This window comes from Sylvia atricapilla, chromosome 3 (genome assembly GCF_009819655.1).
Source record: "Sylvia atricapilla isolate bSylAtr1 chromosome 3, bSylAtr1.pri, whole genome shotgun sequence".
NCBI lineage: Eukaryota > Metazoa > Chordata > Aves > Passeriformes > Sylviidae > Sylvia > Sylvia atricapilla.
Window position 1 is genome coordinate 46821372 of NC_089142.1, and position 21772 is coordinate 46843143.

The following is a 21772-nucleotide window of genomic DNA, read 5'->3' on the forward strand; positions in this document are numbered from 1 at the left end:
TGGAGTCTGCTGGCTGTGCTTTGAGGACTGAGGGATGGGAGGTGGTGTGAGGGACAGGTAGGGTTGAGTGACTATGCCAGGGACAGGAAGCAGTGAACTGGAACAGCAAAAGGAAGAGAGAAGAAGGAGAGAAAGAGTCAGACCTCTGTGGAGCTGCCCATAGGATTACTACATAGAAACGGTATGAAAGACTTCTACATAACATGGTGATGATATTTGAAGCCCTCTGATGTTTTTAAAGAAGCACTTTGAGTGCAGCGCCTGTCTTGACTACAAGTCACCTTGTGGTTCATCTTGGAATATTATTTGCCACAGCCTTTCCCAAAGAATTTCATACTGATATGGAGATACCATTGTACCGTGTAATGGTATGAACTTGTGTCAGGGGAGATTTAGGTTGTCTATTAAGAAGCAGTTTTCACTCAGAGGTGTGTTGGACATGGGAACAAGATTTTTAGGGAAGTGATCACACCACCAAGTCCGCCAGAGCAAAGGCAGCATTTGAACGATGCTCTCAGGCACATGCTGTGACTCTTGGTGCTGTCCCACGCAGACCCTACAGGAGTAGGGTCCCTTCCAACACAGGAAATTCTATGATTCCATGATTTTATGTTTATTTGCTTTTGAAATCATTGCTTGTCAGTGCTCTTGAATCTCCAGAGATTTTTGTGTGTCCTGTTATTCATGTTACTAGAATCCAAGTCTAGCTTCTAAAAAGTAAAAAAAAAAACAAAACAAAAACAACCAAGAAAGGATGCCAGGAAACTTTTGAATTTCTTGTAAGCCAGCAGGAAAACATATACACATAGTAAGAGTGACAAGCCTGCAAGAATTATCTGTGCATATATATTGTGGTCTTGATAATAGGCTGACATTTGTTCTTGAAGGTGAAGGATAGAACGGGACTGGAAAGGCAAGATTTTGTTTACTGTAACTAATAAATTTTCAATGCTTCACAACCCTATGATTACTTTTGGTGATATCTGGAGAGGCCATGACCCCATCACTGAAGAGATCCTGGCTTCAAACATGACTTTACAAATTCAAGGAAATATTGCTGTAGGCTTTTCATTGCATAGGGATTTCACTATGAACTACTTGTGAGTTTTTGGTTCTTAATTGATCATCTCTGACTGATTCTGCCTTTCTTAATGGTAGCATGCTGCTGGAACTTTGGTGAAAGCCAGACTAAGAATCAATCCCTTGCTTACCCTTGCAGACCTTTTCCTTTGCTTCTTCATCTTGTCTGCTCAGAATTAATGTGGTTTGATTAAATTTGCTTACATGACAACATAAAAGTGAAAAAAATATTGTTTTAAAGAGGGTTGTTTGAAAACAGTGACTAAAGTATGAGAATGGCATAAATCAAGAGAATGAATTTGACTTGATTTTCTTTGAGGGCCTGGACCCTCAACTGTACTGAAGGTGGAGATAGTTTGTGCTTAGACTGAGCAGTGGAGATTTCCATGATAATGGAGATTGGAAGCTGATAAGTTCTTATACTGAGGGAGAATGACTTCTCTCCAACCTGCAGGTTGTCTGAAATAATCATGGTTCGTCTTATACAAAACACGATTCATTAAACGCATTTTAGTTTGACCAAAATCATCAGGACCATCATGAGCTCAACAATAGAGCCCAGAGGATGATTCAGATGTGATCAGAAATTATCACAATGATACCCTTAGAGCAGAATGCCCAGAGAAAAATAACATATTTAAGATGTGGTTTGGAATATGATATGAAAATGCCTCTTGCTGTTCTAGTTGCTGACTTCTACATTTGAACATGACATTTTCCTCGTGTCTGCTCATCTATTCCCATTTACTGTTGTAAGATCTTGCTTTCTGCACTCAATGCCTCTCTCTTTATATATTTTTTTTAAAGTGCATTTCTGAATAACTTTTTTCATCTTCTCTGACCCAAAGTTCAGACTGTCTTTGGCTTCTGCATTTTTCACTCTCAGTTACTTCTCCCTTGCAAAAATTGCAAAGTTGTTACTTCAAACCTCCCTTTTCTTGCCGTGAATTTTAGGCTGACTTGTTTTCAGCTGCTCTGCTTTTTGCTAAATTATTCTAAAAAACACAGTATAATATTGTATTAATAATTAACAGACCCTTATATTTCTTAGATCAGATGGCTCTCATTATTTTTATCTTAAAAATGGGATGACTTGTGTAGGTAAGGATTATACACAGTTTTCTAGAGTTTAACATTCATGTTGTAAACCATTTACCATTACAACCTCTCTTCACTTCCTAACCACTTATGCAAAACTTTTGCTTTTCCCACAGAAAGTTTTAACGTCTCTATCTTAAAAAAAAAAAAAAAGGGACTCCTCTATCTGAGGAGTGGCTTATATTTTTTAAGAAAATTTAAGCACGATCTCCTCAATCATGTTTTAATTTTCATCTTATGGTTTACCATTCTTTTAGTTTGACATGGATTTTTCAGAAACAACTATGTTTTGTTTCCATGGGAGAGGAACAAAGTAAATAAACATGTAGGACCTGCATCTTTTACTGAGACAGCACAGGATTCTGTTTGTGAGCATGCTTATGCTAAGTTACCTTAATATAGCCATAGTAGGGCTTGGGGTAATCCTGTTACCTTTTTACTGCTCACTGACAGTCACCAAGTCTGGACAAAGCAGGTATTCATAAGACCTATCTCCTCAAAACTTTTCTGGGATTTTAACATATATTTAAACATATATAGATGCCTGAAATAGTCAGAATATATCCACCCTGCAAAGAGATGAGGGTATGGATGATATAAGTACTGAAATGCAGGAGCCCTGGAACTCTACATTTCTCTCACTCAGAGAGAGCCACTGAGGAGCCTGGCAGACCTTTGTACAGAATGTTATTGCTGATCCAGAAACAGGTGATTGATGGACCATAACGATTGCTATTTCCATGTGATACCACATATATGACTGCTAGTACTGTGCTGGTTCAAAAAACAATAAAAATAAAATTTTAACCAAAGTGAATAATAAAAAAGGAAGTATAGTTACTGGTTTTAGAGATTCTTCAACAACTTTAGCTGAACTAGTGTTACAAAAATTCTCCAATGAACTGTAATGAAAAAAAGGAAATTCATGGTCTTTCATAGTCTTCTATGGAAAAAAATATTGTCTGAAGATTTTACAGCACTTATTTTAAGCCCTATGAAATTTAGTCTGGTTTTATTTCTTTGTGTTCAAAGAAAAAAGTGAAGGCTTCTGGGGAGGAAAAAAGATCGTAATTCACATCTGCAATCTTGCAGTAAACTGACTTGGAAATCCAGGCTTCTGCAAGAAGGATCAAGATATTTTTTTAATTATCACTTTTGCTCTGTTGTATAAGTAACTGAAGACTTGAAATTTTAAGTTGTGTCTTGGCATCATATTGCCTGATGACCCATAGTCCTATGTCTAAGATTCATAGAAACTGGCCAGAATACTAAAGATATGTTTTAAAGGCATTTTTTTCATGCATCTTCTTTGGACACATTTGAAAATCTTAGTTGCTCCTAATGACTTTGAACTGAAGTCCAGCATAATTTGAGTTTGTGACTGATTTTTAAAAAAGAGATCTTACAAATAATTAACTGTAACAATTGGGAAACAAAACAAAGAAATATAAAGCAAACAGGAAAATAAGAAAGAAGGTGTAATTCTTTTGCTGTTAGAAAACCAAGTCAAAATTGATTTTTGAATTATTACACAAAATAACAATGAGAAATATTTAGAAGGTATTTTTCAGATGGTGTAGCCATTTTTTGTTCTTTTTTCCATAACAAATTTAATGGTCAATAAGCAGCTTTCACGCAAAACTCTGAAATGTACTTTATTTTTTATCTTTAATGACTGAATTCTAAAAGGTCTCCATTCATCTTGTCCTTTTTCCCATTTTCTTTTCCAGCTAGGTCAATTGTTGCTGTGGCACAGTCTGCAGAGGACTGATGACACCTTTCTTATGCCTGAAGCCTGTCAAAGAGCAGTGAGAAATTCAGCCACAGCCTCACACCAGGCAGTCCCACTGACAGCAGGGCTACTGAAACTGTCAGGCAAATTAGGTGCTCAGAATCTGTGACTGGTGTGTTGAGGGAGCACATTTTCAAAAATACTGAAGAGTACTTTCAAAAATGTGCTAATCACTTCTAAATTTAAGTCTCATCTCAGCAATATTTGCCATTCTTTGAAAAGCAAAATTGGTTATATTTCTGTCTCAGTAAGAATTCCTTTAAGGTCCCACTCCAGCACACGCGTATGTATATTTAACTTCCTGAATACTTGGTTCGGCTGAATTCAGATTGACACTGACTCTGGCATGTGTTAGGCCTTACTATTTGCAGGGTGTAGAGCTCCTTTTAGAATTTGTAGAATAAGTATGAATTAAAGAGCAAGGAGAAGGATAAAAGTTAAAGAAATTTCTTGCTCAAAGGTTTAGTCCAACACAAATATTTTTATCTTGCCACAATTTCCAATATTTAGTTTTTGTTTATATATTCAAAGTTTAAATCAAAATACCAGACTGCAGAATTCTTATCTGTACTGATTTGTTTTGAAATATTTCAATAAGCTATTTCCTAGTTAAAAATGATAACTTCAAAATGAAAAATGCATTTCTCATACAAAAAGATATTTCTTTGAGTTAGACTTCATTAGACATCACAGTAGTAAATGGCTTGGTGTTGCAGATCTTAAGTCACATCTTATTTACTTATCTAAACAGAGATGTCAAATGTATGTTTCCAAGATAAAGAAAAGAGATAGAGGATAGCTATGGGCATGTCAGAGGAAAAGAAAATACCTTCAAAAAAATTATTATTTTTCAGACAATTGGATGGTTAGAACCAAGGAATCAGAGTGAAAATTCCCACTGCCTCTGGTGCACTACTTTTCTACTCATTCTTTACTAACCCCAAAATCCAAACTTACTAAGGACACATCTGATCCCCTCACTTACATTCAAATAAAGAGGGAAAGGCCTCTATTGTCAGAACAATTGTAAGAATTTTCTTCTGTCTGAGAAGAATTGCAGCTGTGTATCTGTAGAACATTTATTTAATTTAAAACACAGAACATGGTTGTTACAGTGAGTCTTAAAGGACAAGAATATTGGCAAGCTGCTCTTGGTCTTGAAGCTGTAAAACTATTACCCACGGGTCAGGCAGACTTCAAAGGGAAACCAGCTCATTAAGGTGATTGCTGGAAGCACATCTCTCTAGGTGCGAGTGTGTTTCGTTCCTTCCAGTTGCTAACTCAACCAGTTTGTTTGCTCAGACAGTTCATATTGTCTCTGCAAAGAGAAGGAATACATCTTTAAAAGCAATCTCAAAATGATAAAGGCAAAAAGTAAATAAAATACCTGAAAATGTAAGTGCTTGCATGTATTATTGACTTGCACAATCAGATTGAGAGTAAGAGAAATGACTTCTTGTATATTTATTTTAGAGATTGAACAAAAAGGATTATTTAAAAAAAATTAAAATTTCTTCCCAGTTACTCAACCATGTCACAATTCCATTAGCTTTTTTTTCCAACTTGTTTTCCTTTTTGCAACATCTCTGTATTGTAGTTTATTGTTTGACTTTTCTCATTCTGAGCACTACAGACATCCACAAGCTACATTACAAAATACTCATGACCAGCCACTTAAGCAGAGGTGATTAATACCACCTAACCTGTAAGTCTGCCAGGGACAGGCCACGCTTCACCACCACGCATTGCACTGAAAAACTCCAGCGAGATATCTGGTTCCCATTGCTGTGCTTTATGGTATGTCAGGGAAGCTCTGTTTCTTAACAGGATATTCCTCGGATCTTTCCTAGGAGTCAGTGGGTTGGATGCAAACCAGCTTCCAACCTCTAAGCCTTTCCAAAGCTGTGGTTAGGGCTGTCAGAGGAAGCCATCAATCACACTGGCTGAAACCGAGAGGATACATCTTCACAGCTGTGGAATCTTCCTACCTCTTCACATAGGAATAGTTGCAGACTGAGTGTCCAAATGAGTCTTCAACATTTGCCTTTCCAAGGACAATCCCAGCTCTGTGTTTCCTCTGTAAAGATAAGTACTTGGCTGGTATTCTGTGCTCAACCATATCTCAAAGTAAATGCTAATCTTTTAATAATATTGTACTAAGCCTCTTATGAAGTTAGTATTCCCTTCTTTAAATCATGTTATTAGGGCTTTTTGCAGACTTTTGTCATCTTTGAGATAAATAATTTTAGATATCTGATGAAATCCCACTATGAACTCATGCATGATAAAAATTAAAAAAACAAATGTTACAAACACTTCCTTGGACTTTGATCGCTCAGTGAGAATTTTATTGATTCCTTCAGTTAGCTTGGAAAATAAAAAGATCAGACAACTAATATCACAGAATTTGCTTGTCCTGTCGAATTTTAGAACTAATTTTTCTGGTGGTTTGTTTTGTTGTGGTTTTTTTTTTTTTTTTTTCTTTTCTTAGTGAATATATTCATAGATCTCCAATTTTTTAAGACTTAGCTTTTCTTAAGCTGGAAGCTATACCAAAACAACTTCATTTCTTGTTTCTTGGAAGCAATTATTTTTAAATTTTAAATCTCTTTGTTATATAACAGATTAGCTAAGTGGGGGGAAAAAACTTGAAGGATCCTGTTATTAGCTGAAGTTATAATTATGATTGCAATTTGTGTGCAAAAGAGTCAACATAAGCTAAATTTAACTGTTGCCAAAATTTTGAAAGGGGATATTGTCTGGTCTGCATGGATGTCAATGTTAAATCTGATTTTACAATGGCAATACTAAATATTTCAATCCGCAGTGTAAATATCTTTCTGTTTTGAGAAAATCCTACACATCCATCAGCATTATCTAGCGAAGCAAACTCTCCTATAACTCTTTCTGGAAGAGAACTCTGGAATTATTTCCCATGCTTTCTGGAAAGGCTCACTGCATAAGACATTACTGATTTTAAAATGGTCAAATATGAGTTGTTTCAAATTTGGGATATCAGTATCCAAGGCCTGTTTTCCAGAAATGCAAATCTTGATAATAAGCCTTCAAAGAGACTCTGAAGTGTGAACAGAATGAAATGTGAGAGTGAAGAGGTGATATAAAAAAGGTAGAGTTGCACTTTCCTTAGTTCAATGAAAGTATTACTTCCTTCCCCTCTTCCTGGCTGTGTTATTCCCTGTCTTACAGGGTGGTTTCTGCCAAACAGGGAAAGCTATAAGTACTCATTCCATCAAACTCCTCTCAAATGAAGACAACTGGGAATGTTATCAAATGTTATAGTTTCACTGCAGCATTTTCCTTTTCAGATAATAATGGTGTTTCTATATTATAGAAAGGCAACTGGAAAAGAACAAGCCTTCAAAGACACCAATTGAATTAAGACTCCTCCCACATGGCAGCACAGGCAGCTGATGCTGTGAAATCAGTCCCGTTCCTGTATGGACAAATTGCTTTTATTTTACTGCATATATGTAGATGTGTTTCTGCAGCTATTTTGGTATGTTTTTGGTACATCAGGGACTTTTATGAAATTGCAGTAAATATAATTAGGATAGTATAATATGGTATAATACAATTAGGGCATTTTAATAATGTACCTTGGGAGTGATGGTAAAAAGAAATTATTAATTGTAAGTGAACAAAATTTCATTCCTGAATATGCAGGAAGCAAGAAAATAAAGTTAGGAAAATTAATAAAGAAGTATATTTGGAGGATGTTGGAGGAGTAGTTTTTAGAACTGATTTCCCAAAGATGAGTCTCACCTCTTCTTCGTCATCTTAGTCATTCACACTGAAGCAACTGTATGAAAGAAATGAGACTAGGGGCTTTTGTTATTATTATTTGCAAGATTTTGGCTCCTATTGTACAGGTGCACAGAGACTCCAGTACTAAACTAAATGTAATTGCTTGGAAAACTGAGTTTTGTAAAGGCACTGCTATCTAATCTACCTGTACCTGCAGGTAACACTTCACTAGAGAAGAAATTTGACTACTTTGCAATCAACTAGAAAAACAATATATCACACTATGTCTGTTACAGTGGGATAAATCTCATCCACTTTATACAACTATGGAAACATCCATACCAGTGCCTTAGTTCGAACAAATCTCCCAGTTTTCCAGCATTTACTGAGCATCCATTTATATCACAGAGCAGCCTCAGAACACATGAATGGACTTCCTTAGCTAAAGCAAAATATTATTTCAAGAATGCACCTAATGTACTCCACCTGCTAATACTAGACGTGCCAATGTACATTCCTGACAGTGAGATTAGGACCAAGCCATGTAAAATCCCCCAGACACAGAGCACATACCAGTTCCTAAGCATCAGATGCTTTACTCCACAAATCTCCTGCTGTTCCGTATTACTAACATACTACAGTATATGTATACTACGTAAGCTTACATTGTGGAAATTATCTAAAATTTTCTCTATAGGCAGCGTAAAGAGAAAAAACCACAGTTTTGGGGCATAATTGAAATTTCTAGTTAATCAATTTATTTTCTTTTTATTTTGAGCCTTTTCTGGAACTGATGACTAGCATGATCTCTGCTTTACTTTATTTATCTCTGGGATAAATATTGTATAACTATATGTTGGCATAATGAGCCTCTCTTATCTCCACCACTCCTGTTGGCTGAAATCCTGGGGTCTGGATCAAGTCTACTTTTACTTTACTCAGCAATGATATCTAGACCATTCCCAGTCAGATACATCATGCTACAGTTTTCTGTGGTTTTGTGTCTGTAAGCAGCAAGAGTGGACTGCCCCCAGAGCTGACAACAGGGCAGGGGCAGTGATTACTCTGACAGGGGTACTGTGCCCAAGAAGGACTGAGGTGCTGAACCCACCAGGTGTCCAGGTTTGAGCCTAAATAGAGTTCTGGCATGATGGGCAAATGATGCCCTTGTGGGAGTTCAGGCAAGATGGATCAATCAGGTCCACTTACTCCAATCAACAAGTTTCATATTTGCAGGAGAACTTTTTTTGCCACTATTGTAAAATTAGTCACAGGAGAATGTGCTGCAGGATTGGGAAAACCCAGACTCACAGCTCTGAACACACCAGCAGGTGCTGACCTCAGCCTGAACATTCCTACAGGATTCTGCACCTTGGTCTGGAGTTAATATTTTAGTTCAAGCTGGGTACCTCTGCCTTGCCCAAGCTATGTTGCAGAGTACTTGTGTTTGGTCGTGCCTCTGCTGGCTGGACTCACTGGCTACTCTTCTGGGATTGGTCCTACACCTGATGTAGGTACCCTTGACTCCATTGCTGTTTTCAGGCATCTCCTTTAATTCTTTCCTGAGATTCCAGTCTGGGACCAGACTCTTCTATCATGCCCATGATTTCCCTGGCCTTGCTCTGGTGGAGAGGGCACAGCCTGCCCTGAGGCCACGCTTGTCTCCCAGCTCATCCCCCTCACCTCAGGAGCACTGACAACAGGGACTGAATACATGCATGAGTCTGCAGTCAGGCAGAGATTAGGAAAGACCTTCTTATTCATGCAAATATGACCTATTTATACAGATGCAAATTTGACAAAAGTTCTAGAGCAACTCAAAAGACTCAGTTCTAAATTGGAAGAGTTTGCTTAGTTCTACTTTATGTAGGGATGCCAGATACAGAAATCTAGCATTTTTGAATTTGGCATTTTTCACTTTTGATACAATTTTCTCTTTCCCTGTTTGGATTATCTGCTGCCATTGCTTCTGTATGTACTCATCCTTTTTAATCAGAAAAAATGTCCCTAGACTGTCTGTGTCTAGAGAGGACATGGCTTCAGGGCTCAGATCACACATATGTACTATGTCAACAGAATCACATTGTTATCACATTGTTTTTCTAGCAGTGGCCAATCATTTATTAGCAATCAAAATTTTATTCAGTGATCTGAAGTATTTACATAGTGAGTGTGTGGATATTGTTTAACTTTCTTTCTTATGCAGATGATATTTCTAAGAGTCTGTGGCTTTTTGTTAGCCACTGACTCTGGAATTTGCCTTTAAAACAAGGCTTAAGCAAAAACCTCTGCTGGTTGATGGATGGGATTTTGCTGCCTAAAACCAGATGCTTTTCAGATTACCTGGTTTTAAGTCTGCAACCAGTCCTTGTTCATGATTTATTTTCCTTAGGACCCTCTTCTGTGACTTGACACAATACTATAGATAGTCCCACCTCTCCAAGGTCAGAGGATAATTTCCACGTGGTCCACTGCAAGTCTACTATCCGTAAAGTTCATTTATTTTACCTTGGCATGTGTGACAGAATTTTTACACAGTCTTATCTGCTCTGTTTCTTGCTGGCATGGTGTATCAGCCATGTAACCTTCAATGCTCTATCAAGGCCCTTGAAAATTCATGATGGAATCCTTGATCTGTCATTGATAAGGTCTTTCATGAATGTATTTAAGATAGTGACCTGTTCTGATACTATTAAAACTGAGACTACATGGGAGATTGTTATTTACCTCATATTTCCTATTATCTCTACCCAAGAAAACCACTATGAACCAAGTCAGAACTATAAGTCTTGAAGCAGGGAAAACACAGTATCAAAGCAGTGTCTCCCACAGCCACATACAAATCTGATGAGCGTACAAATAATTCAAAGGAAATCAACTCATGATAGAAAACACCAACTTTTAACATTGGTGGAAAATCTAACTGCTTCTTAGCAGCATTTTTTACCTGTTTACTTTCACTGCGTGCCATATCTGGTTCAAGACTTGAGTCCTCTATTCTGAGGGTGAGCTCCTCCAGCTGCGGTACTATAACACATTCCTCTCTTCCTGTTCCCTCTCAACACAGGGCACCTGGGCTCCCAGGTGGTCCCCATGAGCAATTTCCAACAGTCTTCGTGTTTCACAGGAGTTCGTCATATGTAAAAAGATAGGCATCTTCTCATGTCAAATAATCTATACTCTTGCTGTAGGAAAATTAAACAGTTTTGTTTCACTTATTAAATTACAGTAGTGCTACAGTAGCAGCAGTATATATCATTTATTGTGATGTTTTCTCTTCCAATTGCTGATGACTTGTTTTGATCTTTCCTTTGTAAAAAGACCTAATGCTCCATGCGCTTCTCTGAGTGCAAACCAGGAGTTATCTGCTTCAGCTGATTGATTTTGTTTGTTTACACTGAACACTTTGCTCCTTTGGTAATTGTATAAGCGTGCTTATTTCAGAAGGAATAGGATGAGACAAGTGATGTGGTGTTACTACTATGTGAGACAACACAGAATGGCTTTGGATTTTAATTTAATTTGTTTATTTTGCTGAACCACTACTAAAATGACAAACATATTAACGACAGCAAATCCAAAGAGCAGTTACCATAATTCAGTTGCTGATTTTTAAAACTCTAAGTAAATGTTTGTCTCCAGAAAACCTCAGAATGCAGTAATGAAAGTAGGTTACCTCCAGCTATGGATTAATTTTCATACCCTTCAAACTGTGTATGCTCAGACACATAAGCATCCCCCCACATAAAACACTAGGACAATTATGGCTTCCCACATGCTTTCAGTCAGAATGTCTTGAAAACCACTAGTGCATTTGCTGGAGACAGTAATATGAGGTGGAGTAGGATTTGCCTTTGAGGACTGATATTTATCCAACCCTCCCCTGTATCTCCCAGCAAAATTTGGTCCTGGAAGAACTGACCTAGAGCCCTAATACAGAAAGATCTCCAATGTTCTGGTGACCATTTGCCCTCTGAACAGCTTCTTAAAAATGCCTGCTTATAGAAGCATTGCAATGGGGCCTTTAGGAGAACATGTGAAAATCACTGGTTAAGATTGCCATTTTTGAATGACAGCTAAGGAACAGCTCGGAGTGTTTTTCTTAGAAAAACCTGTTAGAGACTAAAAGTCCTGTAGAAGTGTCCCTCTAACCTCCAGGGTTATTTGGAGCTGGGAGAAATGAGGGGAGGAGGGATAGTTTACAAGAAGATATCTTGTGAGAGGGAAAGATAGATCCAAAAGATCTGTGCTTCTCTGTAAAATGGTTAAGAGAACATAGCTGTCAAGCAGTAACTACTGCTGTCAGATGCCATATGGATGTCCTTAAGGAAGTATATTAAATATGAACAGTGGGGCAATGAAGAACCACCAACTATGTCTGTTAAAGGAATAAAGTTTGAAGAGGTTTTTGAAGTGAGAGCTTCAATATACACTGCCTAGCACCAGGACTGCAATAGCTCAGCTGGTGTGGTCAGAGGTGCCCTTGAAAGTTTTAGGAGCTCAGAACTTACTGTGCAACAACTGGGATTTGTTTTGGGATTTTTTTTTCTCATCCTGAGTAGCCACAGTGAAACAGAGGAGGTTCCATCTGAACATGAGAAAGAATTTTAGTGTGAGAGTGAGAGAGGAGTGACAGAGGACTGGAACAACTCACCCAGAGTGGTTGGGAAGTTCTCCTTCTCTGTAGATATTCGAAAGCCTTCATTCCTCAGCAACATGCTCTAGGGTACCCTGCCTTAGCAGGACCTGATCAGAATTATTATTTCAGACTTTTCCTTGCCTTTATGTGTGTGTGAGTGCATGCTAATTTGTTGCGAAAGTTCATATATTCCTTACAGAAATCTGAGCTAATCTAAACTAATCTGAACTGCCATGAGGGGCTTTATTTAATATCTGTATTGTAGATTAATGAGCAACAGGGATATTTAGGTTCAGATTTAAGCAAAAACTATTTTTAGTGTAACTTCATAGAGCCCAAAATCTTAAGTGCATTAAATGCTATTTTTAATCTCTTTTGGGTATTCTAAACCATGGAATTTCACAATGTAGATGGCTTTTTGCTTATAAAATGGCTCATTGGTTTTGTTGTTCCAACATTTTAGAATGACAAAATAGTTTCAAAAGTAAAGGATATATCTCTACTCACTCCTTGACATGGTTTCTTGTGTTCCAGTCTGTGGCTCAGATAATAGTATTTATAGGACAGAATTAAAATCAGAAAAGTGAGTACTAAGAAGTCTTGTTCTTGTAACTGCACCTACATTCTTCTAAATGATGATTTTAACCCTCTTAGCAATATTATGAGTAGGACATATAGGCATAATCTGAGCATTAATAGACAGAGAGTCCAGGTAGCAACTTGGATTTTCATTTATGGCTGGAGTTGGATTTTGTTCTTTGCATCCCAAAGGTTGTCCTGTCTCACAAACACCTGCACTCACAATGAGAAGAAGTCAGTAGTAACTGCTAAATATTTATAATTATAAAGCCATTATCTGTGAAAAATTTTGTAACCTAAATATTACACTTGTAAATGCTTGTGTTATGAATTGTTTTGCAATTAATTTGTTAAACAAAGCTGCATTAATTATTCTGCATGTTACTGTAGAACAAGCAAGAGAAATTGTTCCCATTAGGATGCTAGAGGAAGGCCTTATTTATGACAGTTCAGTTAGCACGCTGATTCTATTTTTAAGAATGAGTTATTGGTTTTTTGAAAAAGGTCATCAAACTTATAAGGTGCCATAAACAGAGCAAAGACATTTGTAATGAGGGTTTACCAGGGTGGGAAACAAACCATGAGAAAATATGAATTTGGTGATTGTTGTATGTGTTTCTTGATCCAGTTTGCACGAGGCTTTATTCATTCAGTAAACTTTGAAATATTTTCCAAAAAACTTCTGGTGTTGCCCCCACAGGAAACCTGAATTATTTCAATATTTTTAGCAGATTTATAAACATATATGTGAGATATTTTTTGCATGTTTCATTACATATCTTTCAGTGGAAGCTATTTTTAGGCATAGCTGTTCTATGGAGAAAGGATATTTTCCCTTCCTTTCCAAGAAAGCAAGCAGATCTCATGAGTTTTCCTACAGCCTTTGGAATGCAAAGAGCAACAAAATGCCAAGTCAGAGCCTGGAAGTGAGGAACTTAAAACCATATTTCTTCCTCAGGAACTTTTTCCAGAAACTGTCTTGCTTTTAATTTATCTGTGTGTTTACTGATTGCTTGGCCTAGAACCACGTAAAGTTGCCTCATTACATTTATTATAGGACATAGGCAATATGTCTACAGAACTTGCACTGCTACCTAGTGAATTGCAGTTCTGCTAAAAAACCTCATTTCTTATGAGGCTAAGTTCAAAAGAAAGATCATACTTCAAACACAGTGATGAAATTAGTTATATTACATAAAAATAGGCACTCATAAAATCCAATAATAAGAACTCATTCATCACACTAAGTGAACTCTAAAATATTTGTTTTGTTTGGATACCCACCTGTAGACCTCTTTCATCTGGAAATTGAAATTTCCATGGGGTGCTATGCTTCTTGATTATTTTTTATTATTATTTTATATTTTGCTTCTCAGAACAAAAATGTCATGGCCAAAGTCTATTTCAGATTACATTTTGATCTTTATTTATTTTCCCTTCCTCTTTTCATAATATTTGAGTGTTTTTCCAAAAGACAGCAGAAAATGCAAAGCCTTACAAAATGAAAAGCAATCAAGGAACATTTTATGAGTCTTCAATTCTTTGCTGCCTGCTCAGAACACAGTGAGACAAGGTTTATTTGCTTTGTAACAACATAACCTACCCTTATGGCTGTTGCTTACCTTGTTGTTGCCATGGCTCTCTATGCTGACAATAAATGTTATACGGCAATAAACACACAATTGGCAGATTTTCCCTGACAGTTTTATTAATTAATCATCTTTTTGTTACTGGATTTTCCTAGGGTGCCTTATGTTCTGTTTTCTACAGGCAGATTTGTTCTCTAGTCGTGAGTTCCTGAAGAGTGGCTTTGCATTGACTGACATTAAATAGTTAAAAAGTTTTGCCATCATCTACCTTAGTTCAATTCTTATTACCAAATTATCATCAAAATTATTTCAAGAAATCTTCAGAACAGAGAGACAATACAAGTTTTGTGTAAGTTTAATAAGTTCTACAAAGTGAATTGAGGTATTCTTGTAATTCATCATCTTTATATGTCTATCTCATCTTCTCTTTTTCTGAAACATATGCTATAGCTTTTCTACTGGACATTTGTGATAACAAAATACTTTCATAAAAGCAACATTTCTATAATGCTCACGGTAATTTTACCTTCTGTTTTCTTCAGTTGATCCTTACACATGTTTGCAATATACAACAAAGTATAAAGCAAGACAATGCAAAGCTCAGCCAGTTTAAAAATCTTGGGCAACAAGCAAAAAGCTTTGCTGAAGTAATCTTATTAGACAATACACTTATATTAGTTGTTTTCAGGAAGAAAAACACAATTGTGTGCAAGAGACTGTACCAATAAACAATGGCATGAAAGAAAACAAGCCCAGCAATCCCTTTCACTTTTTTGAAATCATCATCAAATACCAAAGTGAGCTTTGTAGCGAGAAATGCATTTTTCCTGATGGAATCTTTTTATGAACTATTCTGATTTAATTCAGGAGTGTTTAAGTAACTACTTTAATAACAATAAACATTTGATTTCTAAAGAAAAAAACCAACCCACCCACCTCTAGAAAATAAGAAGTCCTCGTGCCCCACCTCACCATTACAATTCCAGCCCCTGTTCAAACTCAATCTTCTCTAACATATTTATAAGGCCTGCCACTGTCAGAACTCTGAATACTGATGGGTCTTTGCTGAAACACCTATATCTCTCACAGAACATCATGGTGCCAAAAATGGGAGCATGTGTGTGACACGTAGGGGTGTGAGTAATTTTTTTAGATGGCATGTACCTGTGTGGGTGTGTATGGCTTTTGGGGTTAATTGTAAAAGGTTTTTAGAAATGTGTAGCTGTTTATTGACATTTTCTGAGCATCTGATTCTGTGGTTTGCTTGTATTACTGCTATTGAATTTTGAATTTATAGTTTACTGGTTGGTAGTAATTTTATGTCATTAATAAATTAAAAGCAGCCTCACTCTTGATTTGGTAAACTCTGAGAATTGAGTATTTCTTCTTTCACTGTGACTAACCTCTCTATCTGTAGAAAACGCTGTTTAGGAGACTATAACATTACTGTTTTAGGGCTTATTTCATTCATGAAAGGGAGAAAAGCCTAAAAGTTGTTCAAACCTGCTCAGATAGGAATGGTCTAATCATCTTGAGAAGTTACCAAAGTAATGCAGGATCACCTAGGATCATTGGAGTATCTTTGGCAATTCCTTTTTCACTTCAGATTGTTTTGTACTGAAGCAACAGGGTGCTAAGACTGGGGTTCATAAATCAAGTGGAAAACATAAAACTGGGACAGGAGGTAAGTAGGCATTAATATTTGACACCACTGAAGCAAGAATGAATATCATCCATGGGTATTTACACCTCAGCCTAGTTTTGTGGCTAGCACCCTGTTACAGGCTTTGCCACTGATTAGGACCTGATGTTGTGCTTGGCTTGGTTCCCTGTTTGGGGTTTGCTGTTAGAGCTGTTCATGAAGAAGGCAGGGAGAGTCACTTTCAGGTGGAGCAGCTATCACAGGATTCTAAATACCTGTCTGTTGTCACTCACCTATAAAGTGTTTCTCAGCCATGTTCCACTATTGGTATCACTTTCGTTTATATTTCTGCACATATGTAATCATGCTAACATATTGTGCAGGAAGATCTCCTGCAAACTTGATAATTTAAATATTATTGTGAACCATATCAACACAATCTTTTTCTACTTTAACCACAATTTTTTACACAACAGACTTGGAAAAGTACCATGTACTGAAACAGTCTCCTTATAACACATCATACTTGGTTCCCTTTAACTTGCACAGATGAGAAATGATTTTCCAAATGTCACAACTTCATAACTAACAACTTCCTTTTCTTTCCCTTTCTGTATCACCATGTCTGCACCTCATCACAAACATTTCTCAAAACTTGCCACGTTAACAAAAGGGTTGTTTGTGGTTTTGTTGTTGTTGTTGTTGTTGTTTTGTTTGTTTGTTTGTTTGTTTTAAATATTTCTTTAAAAAATTCTGAGTATAAAATATGGCAATATGATGATTGGAGATGTGTTTACTTGGCTTAATGCAGGTGTCTACTTGAGATAGAGCCCACTGGGCCCAGGTGGCCTAATAGCTTCCCCCACTAGATTGAGCAGATCTCCATGACCAGGCAAGGACCTCAGACACCCAGTACACAGGTAGACCTGCATTTTATACACTTAATGTATAATGCACATACCTATGAATCTGGAGCAGAATCCCCAGCCTACATCCTCAGTAAGTACTCCCTAGGAAGGACACAGTTTATTCCCACAAATGAGGTTCAGGGACTCCCATCCAACATTTCTTCTTTAATTGCATTGATAGTGAACATAATGTACATGACTGCAGTACTTGGTGAACTGAAGCAAGCAGAGCCCACATTGCAAGAATCTTTTGTTTCCCAGCATCTATTTTGCACAAAGGAGCTGATGTGTCCTTTAGACTTTGATCATTATCTAATTAGGATTTTTTCTTTTTTTTTTTTTTTTTCCGAGGCCACATGCCCTCTTTTTGGGGTAAATGAAACAGCATTGACTGGATTGCTTTGCTGCTGTTTTCTAAAGCAGTTAAAAGGCAAGTGATCACCAGTCAAACACTGCTCAGCAGAAGATCTGAGAGTGGTGCCTGCCCCTCAGTGATACTGCTACTTCAGAGACTCTGTCAGGAGAGAAAACTGATGAGAATTGGAGCTTGTGTTAATGTGTTTTCCTCCTCGTGAAGCTTATTGTTGTTCAAAAGTGTCCCAGAAAGTTAAAGACAGTATTTTGGGCTGCCTAATCTTTTAGGGAATGTAGGTCAGCCTAAAGCAGCAGCAGGAGCTGTGATTTTCCACACTGGCCTGCAGGAAATTTAGAATCACAGCAGATAAACAGAGCCCAAGAAAACTGGCAGTGTCTGGAGTGACAGAAAGATGTCAGACATTTATCTGCTTGAGAGAAAAATACGTCTGATTGCTGACACATGCTGACTCATATTTTCTTTTCTGAGGATGGCTGAGATATGATACATGCTTGACATGAAGCTAACTTGTAAAATTTTTATAGCAACTTGGCATTTTCTTTTAAATTATTGTTCTTCAAACACTCAGGAGCATTTTGAAATGATGAGAGAGGTACTTTCAGAAGATCAAGAAGTGAAGAATAATCTCATATGAATGCTGACTGAATTTTCAGGCTTGCTTGATATGTTTTTTGGTTGCCTCCTGTTATTTTTTTATAGTCTCTGGAAGTGCAACAATAGCTAGAAGAGTGTGGCAACAAAAATCTGTTATTGTGAAGCAATTCCAGAGAGCCGTGACTACATGCTCATGAGTGATCCTCAGAAATGCTGCCCAGTGATACTGATCCACCCCCCTCAAACCTGGCTTTGGTGTGAAAGGAGCAGAAGGGGATAGAGATGGGAGGAATCTTTATCTACTCAGATTATTAAGAGACATGACGGACATCTATTAGGCAGAAATATTGTAAAGAAAGTCTGCACTGTAAGAGTATTTTTTGCTTACTAATTATTCCAATAAATAGACTGCTATTTATTAGGAGGACACGTAAACAACACCAGCAGTTGATACTCACAAGGCTCCTGAGAAGGATCACAATATTCAAGCCTTTCACTTTCACTGCTTTATCAGATGACTCCAGAGGCTGAGGAGAAACAGCTTCTGCTCCTCTGACTCATGGTTTAAGAGTCTTATGAATTTTAAAAGCATAGTGGGAGCTGTCAGAACTACCTTATCTGCACTGGCAATTTCCAGTTGCTCTCAGTGCTGTGTACTCACACAAATGTATGGAGTCGGAAGTGCTGGAAGGAAAGAGGTTCCCTGTTAGGGATGAACTCCTTAAAAATTTAGCTTTTTCACAGCACTTGGGGTGAAGTAGTTTTGCTGTTTTAATGGTGTTTGGGCAAATAGAGTATGGCATTAAGTGTACTTGCTCTCCTGACTTTTTGGAGGGAAGCCAAGCATGCGTCAGGGTCTTACAATGATTAATGATATGGACTAAAATTACCAAGGTATATTATGAATTCATGTGTTAACGGCAATAGTCTACATGAAAGAAGCAAAAAGAAGGTTTGCTTTATCTCACATTCTTGTCAGCTTTTCCAAGCATTATTTTGATGACTCATCATTTTAATAAGTATTCAGTACTGTTCAGAACAGTAACCCATTTAACCCATTAATGTTTTTTCTCTTGTGGCTAATAATTGGTCTCTTAAATACCTCACATATGAAAGTGTTGCTACCACTTCACAGCATCTTACTCTGATTGTTGCATGTTTTTTTGCTCACCCTTAGAGCTGAATTTTAAGGAATATGTGACATATTCCTTTCTGATAACTTCAAGCGATATGTCAGTGCATGGTGAGTTTTATTTGGGTATGTTTTGTGTTTGTGTTTATAAATTAGAAAAATAAATATATATTATAGTTGATGATTATGAGTATGATCATTTTGACAGTGAATTGAAAGAGACAAGCTTCCATTGGTCCTTCATTTCACAGTATTTTATTTTAAAATAACTATGTGCCACTATTGGAAGAGTGCTAGTACAGCCTGGTAATAGGAAGGATGCATCTGACTATTGAAATACATCAAAGCTCTTCTGTCTTTCTTCTTTTTTTTCCTAAATAGCTCTTGTAAATTTTTGTCTTATATGTATATATATAAACACACACATATATATACACACACACCTGACACATCAAAATTTATCCCTCTTTTTGTGAGATATTTCAGTCTATAAAAAATTATTGACTTAATTTTCATTTTATTTTAAATTACTTTAAATAACTGTTCCTGTATTTATTAAGTGTAAGTGTACCCAAACATCCTTAGATTCTGCAGACAACATTGTTGAACTAACCCTAGCATTTCAACTGGTAAGCATCAGAGAATCTTGCAAATTCTAAACACTTTGTGTAGTTCACGAGAAAGTTGGAAACACCTTAGTTTTTACACAGCTTCCTTGCAAAGTAAAGTAGAGACAATAAAATAAATGTTTGAATGCAGAAGAAAATTTGTCTTTTCAATTTTCCTCACACCTAATTATTCTGTAAGACAGAAAAAACCCCTATTTATGGTTCTGTGAACTAAATGAATTTTTGAATGTATAAATGTATTAGGCTACCAGCATCAGGCTGAAACAGCATGATGAAAGTAGTAGCATTGTGTTTTGGTGAATTAAGATAACTTTTGAGTGAAGGCCGGATTGAGTCTCATGACTAATTTCAGGCATCTGAAGCCACCCAAGTGAGACTCCATAGCAAGACTCCCTCTTCTCTTCTCTCTGGCTATCCCCAGGGAAGCATCCTGGCTATGCCAGCCTCTCTATAAAGTCACTGGTGAGATAGACACCTCTTAGATGGCAATTTACCATACTAAAGATAAATAAAGAAAGATGTTTAAGATACATGAAAAATAATTGTCCTTTGGAGGTATTTCTCTCATTTCACTGTTAAAGATGAGTCCTGGTTGATTTTAACTGTTGGTTGAACCTTTTCCCAGGAAATTGCTCCACTTGTCTTCTTGCAATGGAATGGCTTGTTCATAAAAAAAGAAATTCCATCCAGAAAAAAACCCAGTATATCTATCCAAAATACAGCAAGGTCAAGAAAAATATTCATTTTTCCACTCATTTAAATTTAGGCACTAATTCTATAAACAAATAATTTAAGTTCATTATTTCCAAGTTTTGCATCTGAAGCTCCTGGAACATGGTTTTACTGTGTCTTAAAATGGGAGTATTGGACTATGCAACCTCTGAGATGATTAAGAATTTTAAGGGTCTTACTGTGTTCTTTAGGTTGCTATTAACTTTTTTCTACATATTACTTGACTGGCACTTTTCATGCATATTATTACCATAGATTTTACCTTCTAGTTCAAGGCAAATCTTTATTAACTTTATAATAACTTTTATTTTTCTTTTATTATTTGCATGTATATATATATAAAGATAAACTTGAAATAAGATATTTCTTTTAGATTTTTAAATATATTGCTATTAAAAACAGTATCAGCAAATTAGGGCTTTGTGGTTAAAGCTTCTGTTGTTTTAATTATATGGTTTGAAAAGCATAAATCTCTTCTGACAATAAAATTCATCACCTGTGAAAGTCATAGATAATGAATTATTCAGTCTTTCTTACTAAGGTCATTGTAGGTGTATTCCCCACTGTAAAAATTATAGATAATCCTACCTTAAAATTCCCATGAGATTAATTTTCTTTTTCTTCCTATCTTAGTGGCCAACATTTCTTTCTCTTCAAGTTCATTATCAGAGTTAGCCCTTTGAACCTACTTTTAGCAGTATTATATGTTGATGGTATATTTGGATATCCTGAGGAAAAGCAAATACTGCTCTGGTAAATCATGTATCTTGTCTCTTACTTGCGAAGGGGAAAAAAAAAAAGGCAAAGAAAGAGGAAAAGAAAATAGAATTAATTTAAACTACTGAATTTGAAGACAGTGTTATAATCCTCCTATATTAGAAGACTAAATCATGCTAATCTGATTTCTAATGTTACAGATATAACTTGATTCAGTCTCTCAGAGCAAAGGAAGCTAACTCATCTAAGTGCTGGGTGGATGCACTGATGGGATGTTCAGGAGCATTAACACTTTTTTATCTGTACTTTGTGCATTACAATCTCTTGTTTCAGACACACATTTACTTAGGGTGGTCTGCTACTCTATCCAAATAAAGATAATTTTATAGTGGTCTCAGTCCATTTTGTGTAGGAGAGATGCATTTCTTTATTAAATACAATCTTGACTGACTACCAGTAATGGCTGAGGAATTAATTTTAATATAAAACTCCCATATACT

General features: G+C 36.6%; 1 long non-coding RNA gene across 1 annotated transcript in view; it reads left to right on the top strand.

The window, feature by feature from the left end:
* Window positions 1-73: 73 nt before the first annotated feature.
* LOC136358408 (uncharacterized) overlaps window positions 74-21772 on the top strand; it is a 524491-nt gene continuing 502792 nt past the window's right edge. The window contains exon 1 of the long non-coding RNA XR_010743087.1: window positions 74-181. This is a non-coding gene — a long non-coding RNA (uncharacterized lncRNA). The remainder of the gene's footprint in view (window positions 182-21772) is intronic.